At 38.8% G+C, this 6618-nt stretch overlaps 1 long non-coding RNA gene across 1 annotated transcript; it reads right to left on the reverse strand.

Moving 5' to 3' along the window:
* Positions 1-487: 487 nt before the first annotated feature.
* LOC123646061 lies at positions 488-4868 on the reverse strand. Its single transcript, XR_006737783.1, has 3 exons — positions 4721-4868; positions 3820-3930; positions 488-614 (listed from the first exon to the last, which is right to left on the reverse strand). It is a non-coding gene; the product is annotated as an uncharacterized LOC123646061 (long non-coding RNA).
* Positions 4869-6618: the final 1750 nt, after the last annotated feature.

Below are 6618 nucleotides of genomic sequence, written 5' to 3' on the forward strand. Positions count from 1 at the left end.
ATTTTTATAATTTTCCTCATAAAGATCTTGTATACTTTTTGTTAGCTTTATGCCTAAGTGTTTAATTGTTGGGGTTCTACTGTAAATAGTATTTTGTTTTTAATTTCAAATTCCATTTGTTTGTTGCTCGTATATAGGAAAGCAATTGACTTTTGTATATTAACCTATTCCTGCTACCTTGTTATAATTGCATAATAGTTCCAGGAGGGTTTTTATTTTTCTTCTTCTTTTTTGTCAATTCTTCCAGATTTTCTACATAGACAATCACATCATCTGTAAACAAAGACAGTTTTATTTTCTTCCTTGCCAATCTGTATAGTTTTTACTTCCTTTTCTTGTCTTATTACATTAGCTAGGACTTCCGATATGATGTTAAAAAGCATTGGTGAGAGGAGACATCCCTGTCTTGCTGCTGATCTTAGTGGGAAAGCTTCAATTTCTCACCATTAAGTATAATGTTAGCTGTAAGATTTTTGTATAAGTTGTTTATCAAGTTGAGTCAGTTCCCCTCTATTCCTAGTTTGCTGAGAGTTTTTATAATGAATGAGGGTTGGATTTTGTCAGATGCTTTTTCAACATCTACTGATAAAATCATGTGATTTTTTTTCTTTAGCCTGTTAATATGATGGAGTACATCAATTGATTTTCAAATGTTAAACCAGCATTAAATACATACAATAAATTGTACTTGGTCATAATGCGTAATTATTTTTATACATTATTAGATTGGATTTACTAACATTTTGTTGATGATTTTTACATTTATGTTCATGAGTGATATTGGTGTGTATTTTCTTTTCTTGTAATATCTTTCTCTGATTTGGGTATTAGGGTAATGCTGGCCCCATAGAGTAAGTTAGAAAGTATTCCCATTCCTTCTACCTTCTAGAAGAGATTATAGAGAATTGGTATAATTTCCTTCTTAAATATTTAGAATTCGCCAGTGAACCCACCTGGGCCTGGTGCTTTCTGTTTTAGAAGGTTATTAATTATTGATCCAATTTATTTAATAAATATAGTCCTATTCAGATTGCCTATTACATGATGTTTTGATTAGTTCAATATGTTCATTCTACCACCACCCCTACCCTCCTGTTAAGATCTTTCAGCAGCTTCATAATTACCTTCTAAGTTTGGCATACACCTTTCAGTCCATTGTCATCTCTCACCACCACTCCCTGCATTTGTTACCACTTATATTTTCCCCAAAATACCAAGCTCTGACATACTCCTATGCATTTACAAGGGCTTTTGTGTATTCCTAAAGCATCTTTTTCTAACTTGTGTTTATCCTTCTAAACTCAGCTTGCCCTGAAAGCCTTTTCTGATGTCTTCAGGCAGTTAAGCTGCCTCATTCAACTTGTACAATAGAAAAACAAAAATTATGCTTTAAAACAACAAAGAGAAAAATCCAAACTTTCTAATGATTATTTTAAAATTTCAATTCAAGATGTACAATCAAATAAAATATAAAATGCTGATCTGGTTGTGGATTATGTCCTATACTTTTTAAATTCACTATCTAAGATGGACAGACATATTTGACACAGCATATCAACAATGATACAAGCACTGAACAATAAAGTATCATTTCAATATAAGATAAAGGTTAAGATAAAACAATATTGAAGGTAAACTTGGATAACCATATAGGTATATGCTTAGATGTGTTCATATCTAAAAGTGCACTATGACAAGTTTGTATCTTTTTGTTTCCTTGTATTTATTCTGTATAATTCAGAGCTTAAACTCAGGCGTTAATATAGATTTGGGGCAAATAGTATCTCCACCAATGATGTGTATGTATCTCACCAAGATTTGTGAAATTTTGGGCAAGTGACTAAATCCAGTCTCAATCTCTTCATGGGATAAAAATAAATAGTAATTGGTAGTGATGATAAATGATGAAAATGATATTATTTGAGTTATTAAAAGTAATATCATTATATAATCCCTCTTTCCTTCTACATATAGTATTTGAAACAATATTTTTTACTATGAATACTTACTGTTCTGTGAATAACAGGCTTACTGTTGAATAAAGAACCCCTTCTCCAACATAGTCCCCCTTTATTCATTTTTATAACTTGGACAAAAGTAGTAGAATATGGTGAACACTAGATGGAGCAACATTCCAAGTAGAGCAATCCTTCCTAACCAAGAACTTTCTAGTATAAAAAAATAAATCATGCCTTGTATATTTCAAAATAGCTAGAAGAGAATAATTTGAATATTTCTAGCATAAAGACAAATATTTATGGTGATGGATATCCCAATTACACTGATTTGATCTTTACAAATTAAATGAGTGTACTAAATTATCACATGTATCCCCAAAATATAGACATCTATTATACACCCATTTTAAAAGTTAAAAAAAAAGTCTAGAAAAGTAATCACTCATAATTATAGTCACCTGGACACATTTTGCAAGCAAACATAAATGGCTTTGAATGTCTCAGGGTTATGGATAGGAGAAAACAGGCAATACAAAGATTTGGATATACCTTTGTTATATGTGCTATTATAGGTTGAATTATGCTCCCTCAAAATTCATATGTTGAAGTCCTAACCCCCGGTACCTCAGCATGTGACTATATTTGGAGACACGGTCTTTAAAGAGGCAATCAAGTTAAAATGAAGTCATTAGGATGGACCCTACTCCAGTATGACTGATGTCCTTATAAGAAGAGGAAATTTGGGGAAACTGAGGCTTGAAAATGCCAAGTGACCAGGTTCCCTTGGAGGGCAGTGAGAGCAAGGCCCGCTGCACTCTGTTCCCTCCCTCTACCTCTCCCTTTCTCCCAGGACTCCTGGTTTTCAGAATCCTCTCTAGAATATTCCCCCAGCTTACCCCCAGTTCACCAAGGCAGAAAATGAGATACCTCCACTAGGGTGGGTCCAGCCCATGCAGAGTCCCACTTCCTGCCCTATGGCATTTTCAAGCCTCAGTTTCCCCAGCTCGATAACAAGGACAGCAGCTTTCTCACCCATTCTCTGTCCCAGGGAAAGATGACTGAGGTGACCAATAATAGAACTGAAAAGGGACATAGTCCCAAATGTGATGTGGTATCCTCGATTGGATCGTGGAACAAAAACACGACATTAGTGGGGAAACTGGAAATCTGAATAAAGTCTGGATTTCAGTTAAACATAATATACCAATGTCATTATCTTTGTTTTGACAGTTGTACCATGGTTATGTAAGATGTGACATTGGGGTAGGCTGGGTGAAGCGTATACAGGACCTCTGTACTATCTCTGTAACTTTCCTGTAAATCTAAAATCATTCCAAAATAAAAGTTTATTTAATAAAAAAAAAAAAGAAGAGGAAATTTGGACACACACACATAGAGGAAAGACAAGGCAAAGCTATAGGATGAAGATAGCCATCTACAAGTCAAAGAGAGAGGCCTGGAACAAATCCTTCCCTCATGGCCCTTAGAAGAAATCAACCCTGCTGATAACCTTCTAGCATGCAAAACTGTAAGAAAAATTAATTTCTCTTGTTTAAGCCACTCAGTCTATGGTACTTCGTTAAGGAAACCCTTGCAAATTAATACAAGTGGAAAGGAATACTAGAATGTAAGAGCCATGAGGATAGGAATTTTCTTCTTTTTCGTTTATGGATGTATCCCAAACTCCAAGAACAATGCATGACACCATAGTTGGTGCTCAATAAATATTTTTTGAGTCAACTAATTAATAAAGCAGATTAATAAGATTCTTCTCATAGATAACTCGGTTAAATGCCACCAATGTTAGAGTAATGCTTTTTACTCTCCTAAGACCTGAGGATCTGGGCTCCCATTGTCATACATGGTGTTGTGGTGTAATTGGTCTGCTGCCACAGCCCAAATGTATAAAATCCTCTGGTGAAACTCTTGTGATGATTCAAATCCTGGGATAATTTCCTGAAGAAGAGTCGAGCTAAAAAGACATAAAAAACCAAAAACACCTTGCTGTAATGCAATAAATGTGAATTAATCCATGCAGAGAGACAGTTCAGATTTGTTAGTCCCATCCTGGGGTAAATGCCACAGACAGATGTAACTTACTGGTATTACTGTTCCCTCAAGGTATTTGGTTAGCTGGCCTCACTAAAGGCATTGAGAACAGCCTGGATTGGCAATTTACAGGAAAAAAATAAATGAGGACTTTTCTGTTATTATTGAAGCATTTCTTATGGACACAGGAAAAGACTAATTAAATTTCCTTCTGACTTATTCAATTGATTCATGGTGCATATCTGTCTTTATCTCCATGTCTTAACGTTATCACTAATACCATCAATCAGTATTTAATTTGGTACCCTGAATATGTTAGGCAAAGAACAGCAAAAATAAAACATGGAATATATACTCTGATTTTAACTACATACAAATATCCTTTAAATAACAACTAGACGAAAAATTCACCAAAATTATAATAGTAGTTTTGTTAGAGGTGATGAGATTATAAGGAATTCTCTCTTTAAAGTATTCATAATTTTATATAATAAGTCTCCATTTTTAAAGCAAAAAGTTCTAAAAAATTCATTCTAACTTCTAATCAAATTTAGGATTATATTAGGATTAAAAATCCCCCAAAGGGAGAGAGTGATATGCTAATATTTATTTTTAATGTACATTTAATCAATATATCTATACGGACTGCGGATGAGAAAGCCAGAATAACAACTGAAAGTCAGTATATTTGAATCAAAATTGGAAACTCTTACCTATTCTGAAAGCAGTTTAAAAACTAAGTCAAAGCTTGTTCTTAGTTTGGGACCTGGAATTAGCTCTAGAACTGATGCAATCTGAAACCAGAGCCAAGAAGTGTTTACCAAAGTCTTTGTCCCAAAGGAGAGGCTTCTTTTCTAATTCTCCAGAAGTGACGCTGTTAGGATTGCCTTGAGACTTCAGCTAAGGAGCTGGTTGTACGGACATTAAATTCATTTTGAAGTTTCATTTTCCTTTCCAGCAAAAATGAAACCTAAAATCTTTTTCACAATATGCGATTTGTAATCCAGCCCTCCTCCTCTGAAGGGTTTAATTCAGTTCTTGTGCATTTGCCCCTCTTTCCTGGGAACCACAGCATTAACAGGAAATTCATGCCTCAGGGGCTTACTTGTTGCAGAATGGAAAAAATGAAGCTGTGGACTTCCTCAAGGATGATTTAGAGAGAAGAGATCATTAAATTACTGTACTGCCCTTCTTATCTTCTTCAGAAGGTTAATAAACAAAGTGACTTCACAAGCTACACTCCACCCCAGGAATATAAACAATTCTTTGACAGAATTTGACTGGAAGTCAACTTGAGAGCTCTGAATCAGGTTTTTATCACACATTGGAGCCTGTGGCCTGTTGCAAGGATCAAGATATTGGGTATTACACAGCCAAATATTGAGCACATTAAAAAAGAATAAAAGGGCTTCTCACGAGGGAGATCTTGGTGGTGATGGAATAATTCTGTATCTTGATTGCTGTGCTTACATGAATCTACACGTGTGATTAAAAGGACATAGAACCATATGTACACATATTGTGCCACTGTCAATTTCCTGGTTTTGATACTATAGGTAAGTAAAATGTAACTACTGGAGGGAAACGGAGTACATGTGACTTCTCTGTATGGTCTTTGCAACTTCCTGTGAATCTGTGCTTATTTCAAAATAAAATGTTTTTAAAAAGTGCGCCTTCTTGTGTACAGTTAACATACTTTGAACATCCTGCATTAGAACAAGTCATGGAGAATAAAACAGAGCGCAGCTTTCAAATGCGAGGCTTTCAGCCCCAACCCAAGAGAAGGCTCGAGGTTGGGGATGCCCTCGCATGAGCTTTTCCCTCTGCCTGGGACACCCCTTCCGACCTCCCGCACCACCTGTCCCCCTTCCCAAAGCTGGCTGGCTCCTTCGCACCTTTCAGGCGACATCTCAAGGCCACCTCCTTGCAGAGGCCTTCCCTGATCCCCCCAAGTAAAGGAGATCCCCTTTGCCACTCTCTGAATGCTCCATGCCCGGCACAGCGCCTTCACCAGGCGTACTGATGCGTTTACCCGCTTGTCGCCTGGCTCCCCACTGGAGTCCGCAAACTCCAGGAGGGCGGCCAGTGCCCGCCGAGGCCGCTGCATTCCCGACTGTGAGCACACAGCCCGCCGGACGGCAGGCGCTCCAAAAGGACTTTGTTTGCATCAATGCACCTCCCTGGAACTCGGTCACTTCGGCTGGGGGGGTGATCATGTCGGTCCCTCATGTCAGGCTGGCCTCCGGGCTCTCGCCCTGGCCGCTTCGGTACCGCTCAGCCTTCTCCCCTCAGCTCGGGTCCCACCCCGTCAAGAGAGGGCGCCATTTTCCTCCCTGATCCCTCAGTCCAGAGGAGGCGCCTGCATCTAACACTTCCACTCACTAAGTCGCCTTTTCCTCACTTGCACCTTTCCCCCCGGCCATCCTCTGGGCCACCCCCGCAACACCCTCGGTCCCCGCGCTACACCCTGTGGCCACCCCTCCCTTCCGGAGCCTCCGCTCGGCCCCATCCCCACCCCCCGGGGGCACCTAGCCCCTCCGGCCACACCCTGCAGCCCGCGGACCGAGCGGAAAGCGGGCGCAGAGCTCCGCGCGGGAGACGGGCGGGCGGA

The sequence above is a fragment of the Lemur catta genome, chromosome 10 (genome assembly GCF_020740605.2).
Source record: "Lemur catta isolate mLemCat1 chromosome 10, mLemCat1.pri, whole genome shotgun sequence".
NCBI classification, from domain to species: Eukaryota; Metazoa; Chordata; class Mammalia; order Primates; family Lemuridae; genus Lemur; species Lemur catta.